The 25,526-nt window shown below is 40.2% G+C and overlaps 1 long non-coding RNA gene and 1 pseudogene across 1 annotated transcript in view; one reads left to right on the top strand and one right to left on the bottom strand.

Annotated features, from left to right (window-relative positions):
• The window catches only part of LOC149985165 (uncharacterized), a 529,398-nt gene that overhangs the window by 462,578 nt on the left and 41,294 nt on the right, over window positions 1-25,526 (bottom strand). The window lies entirely within an intron of this gene.
• On the top strand, window positions 11,768-16,410 carry LOC149985166 (chloride channel CLIC-like protein 1; annotated as a pseudogene).

Here is a 25,526-nt window from a genome sequence, read left to right as displayed (position 1 = left end):
GGATTGCCGTTTGAGTTTATTTGTATTTTTACAGGGACAGTAATCATTAATCAACGTTTCAGTAAAAGTGACGGTTTTAGCCAGCTGGCTAATTTTCAACCGCAGTCCCTGGGCGGGTTATTAAAAACAATTTCAATAACAATACAGACAATCAAGGAGCAGTGAGCACATAGAACAAGCAACACATAGCACGCAAAAAAGAAACAAAAAAGCAGCAAAGTGTTTCCACGGCTCACTAGCTACAGACAACATGGAAAGCGGAAATACACAGCTAGGGATTATTTTCACTATTCTGATTGGCCTTTAGCCATGTCTTCATGTTATTTTTGAAGGTATGATAGGTGGTACAGTTTTGTGTGTCTGATGGCAGGGTATTCCAGACAGAGAAAGCAGATTTGATTAAAGGTGATTTGTCCTTAACGCTAAATGGCATACCTGGCTAGCACATTTAAAATAATTGGAATTCACAATTTCTGAGGGTCACTTAGATGGTCACACAGACACTTTTCAGAATGAGGTCCTTCTTCCAATAGGGTTTCACCAGGTACCATGCTTCACACAGAACCCAGTCACCCTGGCCCCTCACCCCTACAGACCGCACCAATCCCCACTGTAATCAATTCAGTGTCAGGACGGCTCTAGCCCTTTCACAAGTACCATCACACGGGTGTGATCCTTCTACAGTGGTCCCTGAAGCGTACGATCACACCCGTGTGTTTAGAACACTCATTAGAATGCTTGTTTAGAACGGCAGTTTCGAATGACGCAACAATCAGCGTTTGAGCTGACCACACTTTTTTCAGAAACTATTTACACAAACACAGTCTTTACAAAGTTATGTCCAGAATGTCAGCAGTTTATTTTTGGATGCATTGTTCAGATATTCACAGAAGTAAATATAGCATAACACAATCATCCTAACCGGAAAAATGTAGGCTACATTTGTCCTAGCTGAGGAAAGATTGACCCAACACAAGCAGTCATATTTTCTAACTCTCGGCTGACATAAACTACAATATGAATTAGCTAATAGCAATATATAATTAATCACATCACGGGTGAGCTCACCATTGATCGAAATAACTAGGTAAAACACTTTATAGAAATCGAAAGTAATCCAACGATTAGTTTCAGCGCGCAGCCATGCATTTTTTCCTCACAGAAACTGAAGATAATAAGAGAAGACGAGATGAGTTTGGTCTGTTTATAGTATGCATGTTGAAGGGGTGTGTCATCTACCGTCGTTCACATCCCACCATTAATTTCCGGAAGTCCTCAAAAAATTTGTGAACTCTTACTCACCTCATTTTGTTATAACATCTTTGGTCAAACAGACGTGAATCCCAGAATGCATTGTATGTCAACAAACATGGCTACACAGCTGGAATTCGCTTAGCTCATCATAATCAGTACAACCTTCAAAAAAGTATTTTACACACATAATATGTGCCCATTACAATCTGTGCAAGAATCGGAATGCATGATTTGTCACCTAGAATTGAAAACATGTGAATAAAACCGTAAATACACAAATAATTGCCACACAAAACATTTTCTGATAGTGATTTATTGACACAAGTGGCGCGTGCTGGCAGTCAACCACATAACCTCCCACTCTGCGCCATTCAGTGTTGTTGTTTATGTATGTTGCTAGTGAGCTAAGCTGTAGCATTAACAATGTCTTTCAAAAGGAGACAACTCACAAATGTGGAAATTCTGGAGATTTTTTAAAATTCTGATAATGAGTCTGAGTATGAAAGTCAGGAATCAGATTCTGACAGTGAGGAGCTGCCCCCCAACCTTGTAGTCATTGAGAACCCTGAATCTGAATTTCCCTTGTCCACTGAGGAAGTAGAAGAACTCCCTAGGAGAATACTGGTTTACACAGGGTCCACCACTGACATCCAACATTATGAGGGGCTTGGGGTGTCCGGGTCCGTGGTGATGACCATGCTGGCTCCTCATCTCGGCAAGGGACACACTTTGTACGTGGACAATTGGTACAGCAGTCCCACACTCTTCCAGCATCTGCTCTCCAACAGCACAGGGGCCTGTGGCACAGTCAGGTCGAACCGGAAGGGGATGCCGGCATTCGGATGCAGGCGAGACGTCCATGTCCTCTCCACTGTCCATACAGCAACAATGTCAGCCACAGGGAAGGTGGACCACCTGACCGGAGAGAGATTGATCAAACCAGATTGTATGCTTGATTATAACCTCAAAATGGGGGCCGTGGATAACGCGGACATGATAAACAGCTTTGTGGAATGCACTCGGAAAACGACCAAGTGGTATAAGAATATATTTTTCCATCTGATCGATACTGCTGTCCTCAACGGCAGCATAGTTCACCGCCAACTAACAGGTGAGATGATTACTGAACAAGGTATTTTTGTAATTGGATGTACAGTTCACATACAAATCCATTATGCAACTATAGTGACAATATCTCACCCACCTACCCACTGCCTCATCATCCTCTAACTTTCCTCATCCTCCCCACTCCCTCTTAGGTAAAGTAATTACCTACCAAAAATACAGAGAGAACCTCATGAGAGAGCTGCTAGAGGAGCACCACACCCCTCGGCGCCCATCCACTGGGGGTCATCCTGCTGTAGACAATCCCCTACGCCTCCTTGCACGGCATTTTCCCTGCAAAGTCCCTCAAACTGCTTCTCAAGGTAGTCACACACGGAGGCATTGCAAAGTCTGCCTGTCTGGTGCCAGGAGAAGTAAGCAGAGGAAGATGACAAAATACATGTGTTTAGCTTGTGATACACCTCTATGTATTTCACCATGCTTTGAGGAGTATCACATGCTCAAGCATTATTGAGCACATCTGCAGCAATAAGTGACTGACTGACCTGACAGGTGACCTGACATGTGACTTGCCATGATACTATGCCTTTAGAGATGGGGGTGGAAATGCAGTTGTTGTTCAGTCACTGCATGAATATTAAATATGGGTTATGCATATTCAGTTTTTTGTCCTCTAGTAAAACAAGTTGTTGAACCAACTACCAATACTGCAATAAAATAGATGACTATTACATATTGGCATATGTGTTTTCTTGCTGTGTTTTCATCCAGTAAAACCGTTAAAGAGTGTACGTTAGCATACAAAAGCTGTCCTCATTCTTCAGCTCCAAAGATGTCCAGCTCCAGTTATAATATTGGCAAATAATGTTTCTGGTTTCTGAAAGTACAGAATAAAGACGAATTATTCATTAGAATACAATATAAGGATATAGCAATAAAACAATACTACAAAGAAGTAACATAATAAACACTGCTATAAAAAATAGTTTATTGCATTGACAAAATCACAGATTTGAGTTATAACAGTAAGAAACTAACTTTTGAGCTCCACAAGGGGGCAAGGCAGGGCAGAACAGAGCTATGCTGAATAGACCAAATAAACAAACCATGGTCATATTTTTTATTTATTTAACTTGGCAAGTAATTTAAGAACAAATTATTATTTACAATGATGGCCTACACCGGCCAAACTCGGACAACGCTGGGCCAATTGTGCGCTGCACTATGGGACTCCCAATCACAGCCAGTTGTGATACAGCCTGGATTTGAAACAGGGTGTCTGTACTGCCATAGACCGCTGCGCCACTTGGGAGTCATAAGGCCAGGGTAGCTTCAAAATACAACACAAGCTAATCGTTTTCTGACGCAACTAGCATTGTTTTACAGAGCTAATAGAATAATGTAGCTAGGTAAGCATGATTGACAATAACACCACAAAGGTTATAAAATGTGCAACGTTACCTCACGTGTCCGCAGTTATAAGGAATATATTATGATCTACAGCTACAGCAGAAACGGCATACGGAAACTATTATTATAACTATTATAACGTAATAAGGCACTTACTTTGATTGAAACGCAGCCTGGATTTGAACCAGGGAGTCTGTAGTGACGCCTCTAGCACTGATGTGCTGTGCCTTTGACCGCTGAACCACTTTGGAGTCATAAGGCCATGGTAGCTTCAAAATGCAACACAAGATAATACTTCTCTGACGCATTTAGCATTGTTTTACAGAGCTAATAGAAGATTGTGGCTACATAAGCACGATTGACTATAACACCACAAAGGTTATACAATGAGTAACGTTACCTCACGTGTCCGCGGTGATAAAGAATATACACAAATATATTATGCTCCATACATGCAGTACGCTACAATAGAAATGTGGAATGGAAAATGTGAACACGTGTGCAGATCCTGTTCTGACGGGAGATGAGCTGCAGACGTGAACTGCACAAACAATTGGGAAGTGCTTGGGGAATTTTGTCAGTGTCAGAAATGTCCCAAAAATGTAATTATCCGCAAAAGTAAAAATGACTATTTTTATGTGAATGAATGAGGAGGCGGAACACACCTAAATTCAAACTGTTTTTAGAAAATAAAAACTTGTTAGAAAATCATTTGAAATTGAAGTTAAAACAACCTATAAATATAAACAGGCTGCGTGCTTTAGTTTGAGGGCAGCGCGGATAAAATGTACTGTTACGTATCAATCACATTCTGGAATGGAGAAGACATTCTAACATCACGTGCATAAAAAAACTCACACTAGGGCGACCGTTATAGATATTTGGAACTCACGCATGAATGGGCTAGGTCGCCCACAACTGACCAACGATAGGTGTCTTTAAGTCGACTAACTCTCAAGTCATCCTCCACTGAGTCGGCCCTGTTCATGCCTACAAGGTGCCCCCCTCACACAGGAATACACACTCAGAGCCTATGTAACAGGCTTTTCTTAAAAACTCGAATTTGCATGTTTCGCTTTAAATAAATAACACAGTGCCTTGCGAAAGTATTCAGCCCCCTTGAACTTTGCGACCTTTTGCCACATTTCAGGCTTCAAACATAAAGATATAAAACTGTATTTTTTTGTGAAGAATCAACAACAAGTGGGACACAATCATGAAGTGGAACGACATTTATTGGATATTTCAAACTTTTTTAACAAATTAAAAACTGAAAAATTGGGCGTGCAAAATTATTCAGCCCCCTTAAATTAATACTTAGTAGCGCCACCTTTTGCTGTGATTACAGCTGTAAGTCGCTTGGGGTATGTCTCTATCAGTTTTGCACATCGAGAGACTGACATTTTTTCCCATTCCTCCTTGCAAAACAGCTCGAGCTCAGTGAGGTTGGATGGAGAGCATTTGTGAACAGCAGTTTTCAGTTCTTTACACATATTCTCGATTGGATTCAGGTCTGGACTTTGATTTGGCCATTCTAACACCTGGATATGTTTATTTTTGAACCATTCCATTGTAGATTTTGCTTTATGTTTTGGATCATTGTCTTGTTCGAAGACAAATCTCCGTCCCAGTCTCAGGTCTTTTGCAGACTCCATCAGGTTTTCTTCCAGAATGGTCCTGTATTTGGCTCCATCCATCTTCCCATCAATTTTAACCATCTTCCCTGTCCCTGCTGAAGAAAAGCAGGCCCAAACCATGATGCTGCCACCACCATGTTTGACAGTGGGGATGGTGTGTTCAGCTGTGTTGCTTTTACGGCAAACATAACGTTTTGCATTGTTGCCAAAAAGTTCAATTTTGGTTTCATCTGACCAGAGCACCTTCTTCCACATGTTTGGTGTGTCTCCCAGGTGGCTTGTGGCAAACTTTAAAAGACACTTTTTATGGATATCTTTAAGAAATGGCTTTCTTCTTGACACTCTTCCATAAAGGCCAGATTTGTGCAATATACGACTGATTGTTGTCCTATGGACAGAGTCTCCCACCTCAGCTGTAGATCTCTGCAGTTCATCCAGTGATCATGGGCCTCTTGGCTGCATCTCTGATCAGTCTTCTCCTTGTATGAGCTGAAAGTTTAGAGGGACGGCCAGGTCTTGGTAGATTTGCAGTGGTCTGATACTCCTTCCATTTCAATATTATCGCTTGCACAGTGCTCCTTGGGATGTTTAAAGCTTGGGAAATCTTTTTGTATCCAAATCCGGCTTTAAACTTCTTCACAACAGTATCTCGGACCTGCCTGGTGTGTTCCTTGTTCTTCATGATGCTCTCTGCGCTTTTAACGGACCTCTGAGACTATCACAGTGCAGGTGCATTTATACGTAGACTTGATTACACACAGGTGGATTGTATTTATCATCATTAGTCATTTAGGTCAACATTGGATCATTCAGAGATCCTCACTGAACTTCTGGAGAGAGTTTGCTGCACTGAAAGTAAAGGGGCTGAATAATTTTGCACGCCCAATTTTTCAGTTTTTGATTTGTTAAAAAAGTTTGAAATATCCAATAAATGTCGTTCCACTTCATGATTGTGTCCCACTTGTTGTTGATTCTTCACAAAAAAATACAGTTTTATATCTTTGTTTGAAGCCTGAAATGTGGCAAAAGGTCGCAAAGTTCAAGGGGGCCGAATACTTTCGCAATGCACTGTAAGTTCAAGGTGTGGTATCCACTCGGCTCGCTGCCTCTCAGATCATGGGTGGATCCATCTGCTCCGTTCCCGAAGTGTGGTCTCCCTGAGATCCCAAGTTTGAGGGATCCCTCGTGCACGATTTACCCAGGTCGTCAGGAGGGGTCACCAAGTGAAGATTCACATCCCATCCTTGCCGCCAAATGTGGTGGTTAATTTCTTTACTATCAAATGAGGAAAGAAAAACTTATCAGACAAGTCAGAAATATACTTAACTAAATCTTTATTCACTTATTAATAAGGGAACAGGTCAATACAACGCACACATATAAAGTGAATCGATTGAGTGCTCTACGATAGTGATGGCTGGTCGACGAATCACCCTCAGATGATTCGTTGAGAGCCCCGAGACAAAGGTACAATGGTCTTTTATAGCCAAGATACATGACGAACAACAGATGTATGGAATGGGTCACAAGGTTAAGATTTGTATGAAAGATACTGACTGCTGTGAATTATAAGTATCTGCTGTAAAAACAGTTATCTTTGTGTAGAGACTAAGGTCTGGCCCTGGGGTCATGTCTCCCTGGTACCATATAGAACAGAAACATTATCTCATGCTCTGGAATGCGGTCTCTTTTGGTTTTATCATCCAAAAGACATTGTAAATCTCCTGTCAGTGTTATTTCCCAGAGGCCCACTTTCAGTTCACACAGACACAATAGTTATAAGAACCCTCTATTCTGTTGCATAAAACAACCATTTGATGCAATAAAAGTATTATAACATAATCTTGCAATTTTGCTCTCACAGCCTGCTCTAAGGTTTGTCCTTCATCCCCCTGCAGGACCGGAGCAGATCAACGACCAGACAACATCAAGACCAAAACCACCACCACCCGCCCATCTGAATAAGATGACCGGGATGAACCTAGAAGGGATTCGCCACTAAAACACGTGAGGCTGAAGTTAATTCTCAACAAGGAGGCTGCTAGGGACGGCGCTGCCAAACGCCAGGGAGCAGCCGCCAGACCAGAAACCATGACCTGCCTGGAATTCAGCAGGGGAGTTCTACAGAGAGGTATGGTCTTGTGCAGTCTGACCTGAACTGCCTGGTAAAATCCCAAGGGCCCAAGATTAATTTGAAGCCAGCCCAGGATTCATTTGAAGCCCCCCAGTTATTAGAACAGTTTTGGTTAAAACAAAGATACTGCCCCGTTATAATCATCACAAATGGTCCTTTTATTCGATAAATTCCGTCGTGATATCCCCAAAATGTCAATTTATTTGGCGCGTTTGATTCAGAAAATACACCGGTTCCAACTCGTGCAACATGACTACAAAGTTTCTAATCAGTTACCTGTTGAACTTGATCCAAATATTTCAAACAACTTTCCTAATCCAACTTTAGGTATTTTTAAATGTCAATAATCGATCAAATTTAAGACGAAAACAAAGTGGAGCAAGCTTTCAGGTCGTGCGTCCCAACCACAACAATACACTTGGCTATCCACCCAGATAGGAAATGGCTACTTCTTCATTTCTCAAAGGAAAAACATCAACCAATTTCTAAAGACTGTTGACATCTAGTGGAAGCAATAGGAACTGCAAGCAAGTGCCTTAAAAATCTAGATCCTCATAGAAACTAATTATAAGAGAGTGACTTAAAATGTTTTAATTCAGTACTTTGTTGAAGCACCGCTGTTAACCGCAATTTTCAGGATTATCTTGTGACCAAAACAAAACTATACTGAACAAAAATATAAATAACATGTAAAGATTTGGTCCCATGTTTCATGAGTTGAAATAAAAGATCCCAGAAAATATCCAGATGCATAAAAAGCTTATTTCTCTCAAATTTTGTACACTAATTTGTTTACATCCCTGATTTTTGTAAAATCATATTATATCTACCGTAGCTTTGATGGGACTGATCATGTCAACATCATTCTTTCAAAATCTTAGATAGCTAGTTAGATAAGCAGTCATCATCATGAATCACTTCGACAATCTTCTGGCAAATCCTTTTCAATTCTTATCATAGGAAGACAAATTATAGTTAAAAACGTAGCGGTGCTAATCGGCCACTGGACATATATAGACATTATGGTTACAAAGCAATCACTAGCCTGCTATTCAGTGGAGTGGATGTGTGGTCCAAGTCTGGGTTTAATGGGCTCTTTTCTAAACTTAAAATACAAACCTTCATGCTGTCAATCTGACTTCTGCCGCTTTCAAAACAACTGAAAACTCGTAACTAGGAAATCTCAGACTTCAGTGAATTCAACACAACTGGGACCTTGAGGAAAAAACGAGCCCCAGACTGGGAAAGTACATTTTGAACCCTCATCCAACTCGCAATTCCAAGTCGGGAATTCCAAGCTCTTTCTAAAGCTCTGATTCGACCTTGTTTTTTTTAGTTCACAGTTGTCTTGAAAGCACCATAAGTCCAGAGGTGATGTCAACATTTGCCCACAAGGACTGCCGCGCCACATTCCTGTTAAAGTGAGCACAGCACAACAAGGTGAGTTCAAAAATGTATTGTATGCTGCTGCATACATTATGTAATATGCCAGGGAGATATTTATACTGTAGCTAAGAAAGTAATTCTAAGTGTATATTGTGTAGTAAGCTGTTAGTAGCCCATGTACCTCACCCTAATAATTTGCTCCCTTTTCAATCCTCATAATTTAGCCTACTGTTCTGACTTGGTGGTGCACATTTAGCCTATAGCCTGTTTAAGAGAAATGTCTTTCATTGTCTGCTGATATGCCCCCTTTATTTATCCTATGGATCTGACTTGGTATACAGGGAGTATACTGTAAAAATGGCCCATGTTCTGAATTCTACGTCTGTCCTAGCTTGATCATGAATTTCTTAATCAAAATTACAGATTACCTATTTTCTGATCGTTGTCCCCTTATGCCATAGTTTGTACATCTCAACTATCAGTAGAAACCACATTTGTTTAAGCAAGTCACGCATATCAGCTATGTTTAATTTAAAAGGCAGTGAACGAGGCTGAATGAACTGTTTCGCTGCTAGACAAGGCTCCACTGATAGCCAGGTGTAGCAGTAGTAAGAATTCACTCCACGGTGCTGAAAAGACAGCTCTGCTGTTTGGACAGCTTAATGTAGGCCCTGACAGTTTGTGGGCAACTGTTTGTCACTGTTATAGTGCAATTAATGTGTTGGTTAGTGTTGTGTTGTGGCTTTGCTGGCATGCATCCCCCCCAAAACGTTGGGCAAAGCCATCTGTCCATATGGTCTTGAACTGCCAGTACTTTCTGTATAGTTATTATGGATATATTCTGAGCCTGCTGGCCATTTAATACTGGTATTGCCCTTTCCTTATTGAAATAGTGAATAAAGGAAGACTGCTTCATTTTCAATTAAAATGCAATGAAGACATTGTGAGATTGAATGTATGCTTTTACACGTTATCTCTGTATTACAGCAAATCAAATAAAGATTTGCGCAAACTGGAAGTGTGACGACTTTCCCCAATGATTTCCCTATGGCTGAGGTACTTTCTCAGTAATTTTTGAATTTTTTATTTATTAGAATCCCCATTAGCCGAAGCCAATGGCGACAGCTAGTCTTACTGGGTTCTGACATAAAATAAAAATACATTACAGACAAAAGACTTTACAATTTACAGACATTTAAAAACATTAACATGTAGTGTGTGTGTACATATATCAGTTACACATATATGTCAGTACATACACTCAACAAGTAGGTCAGATAGGGGAATGGCGTTGTGCCGTGAGGTGTTTATTTAAACCAGGTTTGCTGTTCACTTGCGCTATATAAGATGGAAGGGAGTTCCATGCACGCATTGTTCTGTATAATACTTTACGTTTCCATGAATTTGTTCTGGAACTGGGGACTGTGAAAAGACCCCTGGTGGCATGTCTGGTGGGGTAAGTGTGTGTGTAAGTTGACGGTGCAAACCATTTGGAATTTTCAAACCAATGTTTCTTATATAAATAAGAAGTGAGGCAGTGTCTTCCTCAACCCTTAGCCAAGAGGGACTGCCATGCACGTATTAATATTAGTCCTCTGAATACAATGAAGAGCAAGACGTGTGACTCTGTTCTTGACCAGCTGCAGCTTAACTAGGTCTTTCTTCGCAGCACTTGACCATATGACTGGACAATAATCAAGAAGAGATAAAACTAGAGCCTGCAGGACTTGCTTTGGGGAGTGTGGTGCAAAAAGCAGAGCATCTCTTTATTACAGACAAACCTCTCCACATCTTTACAACCATAGAATCTATATGTTTTGACCATTACAGTTTACAATCTAAGGTAACACCAAGTACTTTAGTCTCAACTTGTTCAACAGCCATACCGTCCAGGTGTCAGGCCAGGGTTTACTCAGTCGCAGTCCAATAGCATCAGAGGGCACACCTGTTTGATCTCACTGTGATACTGTAGGCCTACTTATGTTACTTTTCTGAGTCAATTCAGTTATCATTTAATGTCCAGCGTCTTTTGTAAGAAACACCATTTATTTAAATCTCTAGTTGAGTACAAGAAATGGTTTTGTTCTGGTCACAAAATAATCCAGAGAATTGCAGTAAACAGCGCCACACTCAGGCACAAAACTGAATGTTCAATTCTCAGCCAGGCCATCTTTTCAAAGAAAACACAATTTATATCTCTGTTTGAGCAAAATAAGTAGTTTTGTTGTGATCACAAGAACATTTTAATAATTCAGGTAAAGAGCCCCACAGTCAGGCAGACAAATCTGAAGGTTATATTACAAAGTGAGAACAATTAGTTTCACTGGCTGATATGGCTTCTCCTTATAAATGCTATAAAAGTACATTAATAGATGACATTCGATTCTATAATCCAGTCTCAAATATAATCGCACAATTCACACAGACCCACCGCGGAACTTCTTGTGAAAATGCGTCCCCATTGGCTCTTTTGTCAACGAGTTCAATGTATTCCAAATACTTGTGGTAACCAATTACTTAGGTTGCCTAGTAAACGAAGCCCCTTCTGGTATGTTCTATTGCGAACTGTCTGGGACTCGTTGTTGGTTCCCTGTTTACTACTCAAATATATTTTACTTATTAAGTCAAAGTCGAAATAAACTGCAATACACTGGTCTCAAATATATTAGCATAACTAGGCTACACAGAACCATAGCAGGCAGTCCCACTGTAAAATATTAGGCTTTTTTATCATATTTAAACGAGTCCCAAGCCTAGCTCTGCATACTGGGGCATGGTTTACGGAGCGCGCTCTGAAATAAGCGCTCATATAGTCATATTCCAACGGATCGAGTTCTCATCACACTGGCTCAGCTCGAAGAAAATGTGCAGCTATTTGTAATTGATGTTATTGCTCTGTAGGGTTTATTGAGGATGTCTGTTTCTGGCTCATGAACCCCGAGTTCTCTAGCATGTTAGCCTCAATGGAGTAGCTAGCTAACGTTAGCCATCTTAATTAACATGAAGATGTCAACAAGTGCTGTCAGGACGCATACCATCACTGTTGCTGTATGCAGCCCGTTGCTGGTTGCTCAAGGGCAGGTGGACGACGACGAATAGATTGATGCTTATAGAACTACGATCCAATCATAAAGTCCATGAGAAAGCATGCCGAGGTACAGTACAAGCAGCTGTGTAATGCATATTTCCGTGCCATGACAGTGTCATCACTTGAAATAATTATAATATTGCTTTGTTGTTGTTTTTCTTTGTCATGTTTCCTATTACAGTGTATGAAACAAAATCATGAAGTGTGAAAATACACCAAGCATGACGAATACTGCCTTGTATCGTGATATTAATCTAATCGGGAAACTAAATGAAAGTCATCTTCACCGGCAAGTAATTACCCTAATGTGCCCACCAAGAGAAGGGAATACATGCAGGGCTCAGATCAAGTGGACGTAACGGAGTGCAACAACAAAGTGGAAAGGTTACAAAGAGAGGTTCGTGTTGAGTGTTGGAAACGGATTTTAAACGTCACACATTATGTTTTTCAAATGTATATTTATGAAACCGTGGCAAATAGATGGTGTGTGATCGTCTGTAATTTTCCTTAATTAAAAAAAAAATTGAGGAGCATAAAAAGAATACTACACTGGTTGCACAGCAGCTATCATGCGACCCAGTGTTCAAGGGATTCCTCACCAAAGAGAGAGCCTGGTATGGTTTAAATCTATGCACTGATTCTCTTTATGTAAAACACTTCCTCACTGTATCTTACCCACCTTGTAAATGTATGTTACCACTTTGGAATGTAGTATGCTGTCTGTATGCCAAGTGCATATACAGTTGAAGTCGGAAGTTTACATACACTTCGGTTGGAGTCATTAAAACTAGTTTTTCAACCACTCCACAAATTTCTTGTTAACAAACTATAGTTTTGGCAAGTCGGTTAGGACATCTACTAGTAATTTTTTCCAACAATTGTTTACAGACCGATTATTTAACTTAAAATCCACTGTATCACAATTCCAGTGCGTCAGAAGTGTACATACACTAATTTGACTGTGCCTTTAAACAGCTTGAGAAATTCCAGAAATGGATGGCATGGTAGACCTCCACAAGTCTGGTTCATCCTGAAGGTACCACGTTCATCTTTACAAATAATAGTACGCAAGTATAAACACCATGGGAGCACGCAGCCTTCATACCGCTCAGGAAAGAGACGCGTTCTGTCTCCTAGAGTTGAACGTACTATGGTGCGAAAGGTGCAAATCAATCCCAGATGAAAGAAATAAAAGCTGAAATAAATCATTCTCTCTACTATTATTCTGACATTTCACATTCTTAAAATAAAGTGGTGATCCTAACTGACCTAAGACAGGGAATTTTTACTAGGATCAAATGTCAGGAGTTGTGAAAAACTGAGTTTAAATGTATTTGGCTAAGGTCTATGTAAACTTACGACTTCAACTGTACTTTGTTGTACTATTCTATATCTTTCCAACCACCAGCCCAGTGGTCTCAAGAACGATATCCACTAAGTTTTACTTTGGCATCAATGTCGGCAAGCAGTGGCAGAGATCCAGAAGGTTCTGGAGGGAATGGACAGCTGGAGAACGGGGACTCTGAACGATGTCCTCAGCCAGATCCTGGTGGATCTCAAACCACATGACTACAAGGCCTAGAGATGGCACTTTGAGGACACCTTTGGTGTGGAGATCGACACAGTCATGAAGGTCAGAATGCGTCGTTTGTGTGGTTTGCCTAAGCAATTTATGATTACACGGTTTGTAAACTACGCTACATGGGCAATGAGGATGAAATTCAAAGAACTTTTCTTGTACCATGAGGAAACGTCTTTTGTCATTCATACACAAGAACACATGTTTCACACTAGCCTATACAAAAGCAACAGGACATAAAAACAAAACTTTTTAAATACTTTCCTTCTAAAACGCATTAAGAAGGAAAGAAATTCCACAAATGAACTTTTAACAAGGCACACCTGTTAATTGAAATGCATTGCAGGTGACTGAAAGAGTGTACAAAGCTGTCATCAAGGCAAAGGGTTGCTACTCTGAAGAATCTCAAATCTCAAATATATTTTGATTTGTTTAACACTTTTTTTGGTTACTACATGATTCCATATGTGTTATTTCATAGTTTTGATGTCTTTACTATTATTCTACAATGTAGAAAATAGCAAAAATAAAGAAAAACCCTAGAATGAGAATCAATCTGATTCAGAGCACAGTCATTTACACTCAAGACAAGACAAACAAGACAGATTTGAAACCACTCATTTTGCATTATAGCGTCAGGAATATTTCTCATTGCCATCATTTAAAGGATCTCTCTCTTCCAGGTGTCTGGGGTTGTCTTAATCATAGTGGTCATCATCTGCAACGAGCTGTGGTCTACAGTCTCCTTGTTTGTCCAGTTCAAGCAAATCTTTGCCATTGCTTTCTCATCAGTCTGGTCTGGAATTGGTTCTATCTCTACAAGGTAAATTGCCAATATTCACACTTCCATGTATTTTATCAAATTTCCACATGCTAATTACCCCTTACTGTCTGTCTGGTGGTCTATGTTTATTAGTAAATTAATATAATTATCTAAAAGAAAAGGTACAAAGTTCCTTCTTTACTGCCAGAGTGGCCATTCTGGCAACCTTCGGTGTAGGGTTTTCCCGATTCAGGACTGGTTTATGTTCTTCGAGGCAAAACATTTAGGCTAAACACTACAGCAATATTTCAGGTCTCTGCAAAGAATGTTTTTGTGGGGGTTTATAAGCAGGTAAGGAAGTAGAACTAAGTTATTTAAGCTATTTCTAATATTCCATCTCTATTCTTCAAAACTCAAGCCAACTACATTAAGGAACATCACCAAGGAATGTCTTGAGAAATATCTAAGTCTTACCAGGAGAGCTTGACTATGACAGGTCATAGCAGTGATTGTAATGGGGTTCTAACTGTGTCCGTGTGGTCCCGGGGATGGCAGCACTACCGTTAGACCAGCCTCCACACGAAATACACAATGTTAATTCACCATATGTTATTGGATTTTCTCAACCTGTCAGATTGCCTTTACCGAGCACCAAAACAAAATGTAAAGATGGAGGGCATTGATGTAAAATGCACTGGGAGGAAGGAAATCAACTGGTGGGATAACATGAAGGGCGGGATAATGGAAAAATAACACCTGAGCTTGGCATCAAATATCTTTCCACAGGGGTATCAGATTTTCCTCATCTCAAAAATATATGCGAAAGTACATTTAATTGATGCGTCATTGTTTCATAATTATTGGTGCATGTGTAACCGATGTGAAATGGCTAGCTAGGGTCCCTGGTTCAAGCCCGGGGCGAGGGGATGGACTAAAGTTAAACTGTTACATTGGTGCCGTGACCCGGATCACTGGTTGCTGCGGAAAAGGAGGAGGTCAAAAGGGGGGTGAGTGTAACCGATGTGAAATGGCTAGCTAGTTAGCGGTGGTGCGCGCTAATAGCGTTTCAATCGGTGACGTCACTCGCTCTGAGACCTGAAGTAGTTTTTCCCCTTGCTCTGCAAGGGCCGCGGCTTTTGTGAAGCGATGGGTAACGCTGCTTCGTGGGTGGCTGTTGTCGATGTGTGCAGAGGAGCCCGAGTCGGGCATAAATACACAATACTTCTCACTCCTCTTTTCTGGCTTTCACATTTTGACCTTTTTGTTGCAGTAAGTTTACTGTACAAATGCACATTGGTTTATGTTGTTGTGGAGCCTTCTGTTTACTCCTCCCTGCCTGTGCCCCAGATTGGTACAGAGGTGCCATGACTCTCCAAGACAATCCCTGTAGGATGCACTACAAAGTCCTCATGGTCAACCCCATCCTTCTTGTACCACCAACTAACCTATTTTTGGCGACCAGGGAAAGTCAAATTCCATTCAGTCAATTCAGGAAGTAAACTGACATTCCACTTCCAGTTTTCAGTCTACTTCCAGAAATGACAGCATTGAAATGGAATTGACCCTAACCTATTCCACAGGTCAGGAACGAAAGATAGTCACCCATACCTTACTCTTGCAACTTAACATAACTATTTGAGTAAGCCCAAATGTAAAAGTACGTATTGCCATGTGTTTCACTTGTAACTAAAAAAATATACTGTCTTTTTAACAATGCAATATCAATCTAATCCAGTGTCTATGATTGCCCCGTGAGCATTATGAAAAACTTGAAATGGAATTGACTAAACTGTGTAAAATGTAGCCTTTTTCCTGGATTTGTAGGATGCAGTGTGATAATGTATTATCTCTCTGTCTCTGAAGGCTATCACTATGGCCATCACCACCTTCTTCACAGAGCCTCTGAAGCACTTTGGCCAGGGGATCAGCCAGTTCCTACAAGCCCTCTTCAAGGACATTAGTGTTTAAAGGCACAGTCAACTTATCTCGGCAAGCAGTGGCGGAAATCCAGAAGGTTCTGGAGGGAATGGACAGCTGGAGAACGGGGACTCTGAACGATGTCCTCAGCCAGATCCTGGTGAATCTCAAACCACATGACTACAAGGCCTGGAGATGGCAATTTGAGGACACCTTTGGTGTGGAGATCGACACATTCATGAAGGTTAGAATGCGTAGTTTATGTGGTTTGCCTAAGCAATTTACTGTGGAAATTTGCAGAGTCACCTTGCGGTCGTCACCTTGTGCTCCTCACCATCGTGCTCTCCATCCTGGTAAGGACACACAAAGAAACACAATCAAAGAAACACATTGTCACAGGGTCTAGGGTCAATTCCATTTAAATTCTGTCAATTCAGGAAGCGAATTGGTGTTCAATTATTTCTGAAAATAAATGTCAATTTACAATTCTTGAACGAGAATGTAGATTTACTTCCTGTACTGAAATGGAATTGACCCCAATCCTAACTCACATAGCAGTCATACTGTTTCCGTAGCCAGTTTCCTGCCTGTCCCTGAAGCAGGAAATGTATTCCTTATCTTCCTCAGGTCTTTGTGTACAGCAGCGCCCAGGCCGCCATCCAGCACGGCATGTCCAGACACCCTGAGGAACGCCGACAGGCAGTACAGCAAGGACGAGATCATCTCGGAGTGGTGGGAGCGTTTCCCCGACGGTGTGCGGCTGGAGGGTTGCTCCAACGCAGAGCATATCGACCCTCTAACGGTAGAGGATAATACCGACATCCAGGAAGAGGTACTGCAAGAACCACAACTGAAGGCAATAACTCACAAGAAGCTTAATCCTCTCCAGCTAAAGGCAAATCAAATATAGGGGGACGTTGCATCTGAATCTAAGGGGGAAGCTGACAGCCAGGCTGTCCAAAAGCTGAGTCACACCCCCCCCCCCCCCCCCCTAAAACTAGGTGCCTACCACTATATATATATATATAAGGGCCAAAATGGTGACTGAAAATCGTGTTGTATGATGCAAGGAACCACTTTGCAAAATAAAAATCTTTATCATTATTAGGCCTATTATTACCATATAGAGAATAAGGTTTTGCCTGTCTTAAAATACAACACTGTCCCTTTTAGGATGGTTGGCCACCTTTTTTAGGCTATAAAATATAGCAGAATTAAACAATCAACAGCCTGACCAACTCTATGCAAAGGAGATGTGTTGTGCTGCATGAAGCAAATAGTGGCCACACGAGAAACTGACTGGTTTTCTGATCCATGCACCTGTGTTTATTTAACATTTTTTTAAGGTGACCAACAAATGCATATCTGTATTCCCAGTCATGTGAAATCCATAGATTAGGGCTTAATGAATTGATTTCAATTGACTGATTTCCTTATATGAACTGTAACTCAGTAAAATCTTTTGAAATTGTAGCATGTACCAAACTCAGTGAAGTCTTCCAATACAATAGTCCACATGACTGGCTGCGTTTTGCTACCACCGGAAACTTCAGGAAGATTGCCCATTATTTAGTTTTTCTAAGTAAATATATTTCAAAGTGATCAAAAATGATGTACAGTGCCTTGCGAAAGTATTCGGCCCCCTTGAACTTTGCGACCTTTTGCCACATTTCAGGCTTCAAACATAAAGATATAAAACTGTATTTTTTTGTGAAGAATCAACAACAAGTGGGACACAATCATGAAGTGGAACGACATTTATTGGATATTTCAAACTTTTTTAACAAATCAAAAACTGAAAAATTGGGCGTGCAAAATTATTCAGCCCCTTTACTTTCAGTGCAGCAAACTCTCTCCAGAAGTTCAGTGAGGATCTCTGAATGATCCAATGTTCACCTAAATGACTAATGATGATAAATACAATCCACCTGTGTGTAATCAAGTCTCCGTATGAATGCACCTGCACTGTGATAGTCTCAGAGGTCCGTTAAAAGCGCAGAGAGCATCATGAAGAACAAGGAACACACCAGGCAGGTCCGAGATACTGTTGTGAAGAAGTTTAAAGCCGGATTTGGATACAAAAAGATTTCCCAAGCTTTAAACATCCCAAGGAGCACTGTGCAAGCGATAATATTGAAATGGAAGGAGTATCAGACCACTGCAAATCTACCAAGACCTGGCCGTCCCTCTAAACTTTCAGCTCATACAAGGAGAAGACTGATCAGAGATGCAGCCAAGAGGCCCATGATCACTCTGGATGAACTGCAGAGATCTACAGCTGAGGTGGGAGACTCTGTCCATAGGACAACAATCAGTCGTATATTGCACAAATCTGGCCTTTATGGAAGAGTGGCAAGAAGAAAACCATTTCTTAAAGATATTCATAAAAAGTGTTGTTTAAAGTTTGCCACAAGCCACCAGGGAGACACACCAAACATGTGGAAGAAGGTGCTCTGGTCAGATGAAACCAAAATTGAACTTTTTGGCAACAATGCAAAACGTTATGTTTGGCGTAAAAGCAACACAGCTGAACACACCATCCCCACTGTCAAACATGGTGGTGGCAGCATCATGGTTTGGGCCTGCTTTTCTTCAGCAGGGACAGGGAAGATGGTTAAAATTGATGGGAAGATGGATGGAGCCAAATACAGGACCATTCTGGAAGAAAATCTGATGGAGCCTGAGACTGGGACGGAGATTTGTCTTCCAACAAGACAATGATCCAAAACATAAAGCAAAATCTACAATGGAATTGTTCAAAAATAAACATATCCAGGTGTTAGAATGGCCAAGTCAAAGTCCAGACCTGAATCCAATCGAGAATATGTGGAAAGAACTGAAAACTGCTGTTCACAAATGCTCTCCATCCAACCTCACTGAGCTCGAGCTGTTTTGCAAGGAGGAATGGGAAAAAAATTCAGTCTCTCGATGTGCAAAACTGATAGAGACATACCCCAAGCGACTTACAGCTGTAATCGCAGCAAAAGGTTGCGCTACAAAGTATTAACTTAAGGGGGCTGAATCATTTTGCACGCCCAATTTTTCAGTTTTTGATTTGTTAAAAAAGTTTGAAATATCCAATAAATGTCGTTCCACTTCATGATTGTGTCCCACTTGTTGTTGATTCTTCACAAAAAAATACAGTTTAATATCTTTATGTTTGAAGCCTGAAATGTGGCAAAAGGTCGCAAAGTTCAAGGGGGCCGAATACTTTCGCAAGGCACTGTATTATTAGCTAGCTTGCTACAGAAACTTAGCAGCTCATTTGATTTAGCCTGCACACTAAGATAATATTCGCTAGTTAGCTAACTTTACATACTGTATACCTAGCTACGTAAATTAAATGTCATCAGCTTGCTATATTCACAGTAGCTAGTTAGCTATCTTAATGCATTAATCATTGTAACTCCAAATGCATTTGTAGCTAGATAGGTAGCAAGCTCAACAGCCATGAGAAGGGAGAGTAAGCTACTCTGGATAGGGCAGGTACCTTTGCGGGAGGACATGAAACTATTCTCCATTTCCAGTCCCTGTCCCTAGCAATAAAAACGGAAGACAGACCTGAATATTATGTTGCTATATCTCTCTATCTAACTTAAGTATAATGCAGCCTGTTTCTTTATTTTCTGTCCTCAGATACAGAGATATGTCAAACCCTGTCTGCAGAATGAGGTACCAATGAATGTCCCAAAAGAGTAAGGGTACATTCTTGTATGCCATGGATTATATGTGTACCTAGTATATTTTGTGAACAAAAATACAGTTTAAAAGTCACACACAATGTATAAACCTAATACAACTGGAGCAGGCCAACCCTGATGGGTGTGCACACTTCTGTTCCAGCCCAGCATTAACACACCTGATTCAATGTATCAAACCTAATTAGTTAATAATCAAGTGTGCTATTTCTGGGCTGGAACAGAAGTCGTATCACCCAGTGGATCATAGGAGTGACTTTTTTTGTTCACCTGAAATTATGTTTTATTAATAATAGCCTACTTGTTACTAAAATGTCTAGCCTCTACATATGAGTTAGCTTACTTGTACACTTTGAAATTATGAGTTTTGATTCTTTGACAGTGTTTTAAACTTGTTGTAATTAACTGAACTATTATTCAAGATGAACTAGCGTTGATATTGGTTTATCACAGATCACAACCCTGCAATAAAAAGGGGAAGGGAGTGTCTCTTCACTTGAATGTTTCTGTGTTCTCAAATGAACATCACCTTTTTGTTAGGTCATAAGCTTTCCAATTCGTTTTATTTGTTTGTCACCGTTTTTGTTTTCAGGATATCAGCCATATGTACTGATAATGGCATGCAATGCAAATGCAGCCATAGGCCTACAGTAGTGGTTCCCAATTCCAGTTCTCGAATACCCCCAACAGCACACATTTTTGTTGTAGCCCCATACAAACATAGCTGACTCAACTCATTGAGGGCCTGATGATTAGTTGACATGTTGAATCCGGTGTGTTTGTCTGGGGCTACAATAAAAATGTACTCTTGGGGGAACTCGAGGACCGGAGTTGGGAACCACTGGCCTACAGTAGGATGGCATTAGCCTTATGGGCATTTGCAATACACCCCTTGACATTGTGCAGCTGAACTCACACACGGTTTACATATTGTTCAGCTATATATTCATAATTTATTTATTATTATACCAGTAGACATTGTATATGAGGCTAATCATTAAACTAGATTTTGTACATGCCTTGTGCTGACATTTGTAATCTAGGTGGAAGCAGGAAATGGGTTCCTTATCGTACACTACTACCAAGTCCAGATACTTTTCTCCAAGAAGGTCTGAGTGGCACTTGGAGGTGCCTTTGTGATAATGAAGATGTTTTTTTTTTTTACCTTTATTTAACTAGGCAAGTCATTTAAGAACAAATACTTATTTTCAATGACAGCCTAGTGACAGTGCGCTAACAGTGCGTTAACTGGGGGACAGATTTGTACCTTGTCAGCAAATGGGGTTTGAACTTGCAACCTTCTGGTTACCAACGCTCTAACCACTAGGCTACCCTGCCGCCCCGTCTTTTCCTAAGACTACCACAACAATTACATTGTCTATTCTAAATGTGTTTTAAATTGTAAAGAGTTGGGCTATAAGAAATACATTTTTTTCAACGGGGCTAGGCAAAGCAGAGATCACAGTACTTTTAATTTCACCCATAGTATAATATAGCCTATTATTAAAGTACAGTATGTTTACAATATATAGTATTACATTTTATATATTCATACTGTTTAAGGGGGCACTTTTGTCATGACGACAAGGTGATGGTGCTCTACTCAAATGGCACAACAGAATCATTCAGATTGACCAAAGCATATAATAACCATCTCGTATAATTGAGGGATGCTGTAATTTCCATATATTTTCACTCTTATGAATAAAGTTCTCAACAAATTATTATTGGGTTATGATATGAATATATGGTAGCCACTGGAGTTGTTTTGGACAATAATGTCCCCCAGGCTATATCATTTGCGTCTCCCCTTTTGTGGTCATGGCTTGAAGGGATCCAGCTTTTGTCAAATCATATTTTACATTCCATAGCCGATTAGGAGAATTTATGCAGCAGGTTAGGAGAATTAGGTTACAGTTAGCTAAAAATGCAAAAAAATACATTTGACAAAAGTTGGATCCCTTTCAGCTAGGACCCCTTTCTCATAGGCCTAGATTACATGGTTGCATTGATCTGCTGTCAGTGTCAGTAGAGTAGACCTAAACTACCATCATATTAAAAAAGATTCTGCTAATTTCTCCAGTCATATTAAATTTAGTACAATTCAGTAGTGGTCAGTGTCGTGTAAGATGAGGGAGGACGATTTTTTTTTTCATGAGAATGGCCTTATTTCTATTACAGCATATTGGATAACTCATTTATATTCCATTCACCCAGTTCAATGTAACAGTAATAGTTTTAGGCTACTACATGATACTAAAATGTTCCCTATACCCATCATGAGGTTGCTCCAACATAGTCTATGAATTAAAGTTTACAACGTAGGTGCACACATGTTGAAAGACAAATTTGAGGTGACAGAGACATTCAGTACCGCTTTGCACACTCTTGTCTGCATCTAGCACGTTTAAGAAACGTTTTTCAACAAAATTGGCGGAATGAATACACCCCTGATCATTGATAAACAGAGTTCAATCTCATAACAACTGTGTTGTATTCCTTGTTTCCCCTTCGCTTGTGGATTTCAATGCACAACACATCAGCTGTATGCGATCAGGCGAAAAAAAACTTTCCAAGCCAAACTGCCACACACAACCTACATCGTTGTCACCATATTAGCTAAAGTAATGTCATAGTCGGCATAGCTAATAGAACTAATGCGTTAGTAAACCTGCTACAATCATGCAGTAACGTTAGTGTACAGTCAGGAAGCAGTTACACCGGCGGGCCCCGGTGGCAATAAACTAGTAATACCAAAAGCTTACCTTGACTTGGAAGAATTCCAGTGTTATGTTGGAAAGTCATAGCCAGCTAGCTAGCATTGCATCCCTCTCTTTGAGCAGGGTGTTTCAGTATGCTAAACTAGGTAGCTGCATTTGCTAGCTAAGTAAGTAAAAGTGAGAAAAAATGACTCTTTCTCTCTTGCCTCTCCTTCATTTTGGAATAAATTAATTTGTTCTTTGCTTGTGACACTGTCTGTGATTTATTGAGAATTCAAGGCACACTTAACCAGCATGGCTACCACAGCATTCTGCAGCGATGTGCCATCCCATCTGGTTTGGGCTTAGTGGGACTATCATTTGTTTTTCAACAGGACAATGACCCAACACACCTCCAGGCTGTATAGGGGCTATTTTACCAAGGAGAGTGATGGAGATGATCTGGCCTCCACAATGCCCCGACCTCGACCCAAATTGAGATGGTGTGGGATAAGTCGGACCGCAGAGTAAAGGGAAAGCAGCCAACAAGTGCTCAGCATATGTGGGAACTCCTTCTAGAATGTTGGAAAAGCTTTCCAGGCAAAGGAAAGAATCTCAAATCTCAAATATGAAATAGATTTTGATTTGTTTAACACTTTCTTTGGTTACTACATGATTCCATATGTGTTATTTCATAGTTTTGATGTCTTCACTATTATTCTACAATGTGGAAAATAGTAAAAAATAAAGAAAAACCCTTCAATGAGTAGGTGTGTCCAAACTTTTGACTGGTGCTGTAAATGTAAGGGATAATCAACGAGGGGCTATGCGTTATATGGAAAACATTTACAAAGTGGAAGGTGTGTTCCACAACATGCTAGCGGAGTGGAACTGACCTTCCATGGAGTTACATTATTTTCCAGAGAACGTAGAGCCCTGAGTTGATTATTCCTTTTATACCATGGGTATAATTTAACACATTTAAAATGTTCAACAGGGCCTCCCGAGTGGCGCAGCGGTCTAAGGCACTGCATCACAGTGCTTGAGGCGTCACTACAGACCCATGTTCGATCACAGGCTGTGTCCCATCATGCTCTAGAGACTCCTTGTGGAGGGCTGGGGCCTGCAAGCTGACTCTGGTCACCAGCTGGACAGTGTTTTCTCTGACACATTGGTGTGGCTGGCTTCCGGGTTAAGTGAGCAGTGTGTCAAAAAGCAGTGCGGCTTGGCAGGGTATTGTGTTTCGGAGGATGCATGGCTCTCGACCTTAGCCTCTCCCGAGTCTGTAGAGGAGTTGTGGCGATGGGACAAGACGCATTGCATCTTGCTTAAGAACAGCCCTTAGCCGTGTTGGCCATATACCACACCCCCCCGGGCCTTATTTCTTAAATAATGTACACTCTAGAATGCCCTTCATGCCAATCAGAAACAAGTATTCAACAATGCCATAGTATAAGCCCATTTTTAAACTGGGTGGTTTGAGCCCTGAATGCTGATTGGCCGACAGCCATATGCAACGCGTATGACAAAACATTTATTTTTACTGCTCTAATTACTTTGGTAACCAGTTTATAATAGCAATAAGGCACCTCTGGGGTTTGTGGTAAATGGCCAATAATCCATGTCTTAATTGTTTCAAGGCTTAAAAATCCTACTTTAAACTGTCTCATTCCATTCATCTACACTGATTGAAGTGGATCATAGCTTTCACCTTGGTCATGTCATGGAAAGTGCAGGTGTCCTTAATGTTTTGTATACTTAGTGTATTTGTCCCTTATGTCACAACGATGTGTTAACATATGTTATAGGATCATTATTTAAGTGATACTTTGTAATCATGGTAATAAAACATTAGAACAAAGAAAAAAACAACAACAACAAAAATATTTCATCCTATTCATCAAATTGTTTTCTCTCGTCGCTTTTCAATTCAGCCATTTAACTGTTTTAAGCCGTCCCCACTTGTCCCTTTGTTGCATTCGGGAAAAGCTTTGTGACAGCATATGTGGAGGGAAAGCAACAAATATAAAATAAAGAGCACACAGTTAGGGGTTGGGTTTTGGGGTCATAAATAGAATGACTAAAGATTCAGTTTAATAAGAAATCCTTGACCATTAATGTCTTATTTGCAATGATTGATTTGTAAATTCAATTGAGGGATAGTTAACTTTTTTTTTACACCTTATAGTCAGTCGGATGCCTCCTTACCCCTAAAGTAGTCTATGGGTCAGGGGAAATTGTTATCCATGATTCAGAGTTGTTTAAATAGCCACTATTAAATTGAGGGGATTTGGCCAGGAACATTGAACTTTGTCTAATTTCCCAAATCACCCTCATAGTTTTTTTTGTTAGCCTTCTGACTATAAGGTGTCAAAAAGTGAGCTATCCTTTTAACATCTTCAATTAATTTAATTGGCATTTTTCCCAACACTGTAATGGGGTATTCATTTTTAAAATTCATTTTAAAACTTTTTCAGTCTCTGCATGCAGTTTGGAGATTATTGAAGATAGCATGACATGAGTAATTTATAAGTCATATTCTTTTGAAAATATGTTGATATTGGGACTGTAAAGTTCGAACCTGGGTAAATTTCGATCTGCAAAAAATGAACAATTTAGTCATATGCTGTAAATGACTAGAAAGCACTGCAAGTACAGTAACATAAGTCATACGTTTTCAAAACTTTTACATCACAAATTATAAACCTACAATAGTTGTCTATGCCATCTCAATCTAATCTCAAAATGAGATGGCAAATGTAATCTACAGTAGCTACAAGAAACAACAAAGTAGTGATAAGACACTGAATGCAATTAGAAAATAAATCATCCCTACTTGTGAGATTTATGTCTGGTTTTTTATATGTATACCATTAAAAATATATATACATTTCAA

The sequence above is a fragment of the Oncorhynchus mykiss genome, chromosome 2, assembly GCF_057628025.1.
Source record: "Oncorhynchus mykiss isolate SJ-2025 chromosome 2, ASM5762802v1, whole genome shotgun sequence".
NCBI classification, from domain to species: Eukaryota; Metazoa; Chordata; class Actinopteri; order Salmoniformes; family Salmonidae; genus Oncorhynchus; species Oncorhynchus mykiss.
This window is presented reverse-complemented; position numbering and strand designations above follow the sequence as displayed.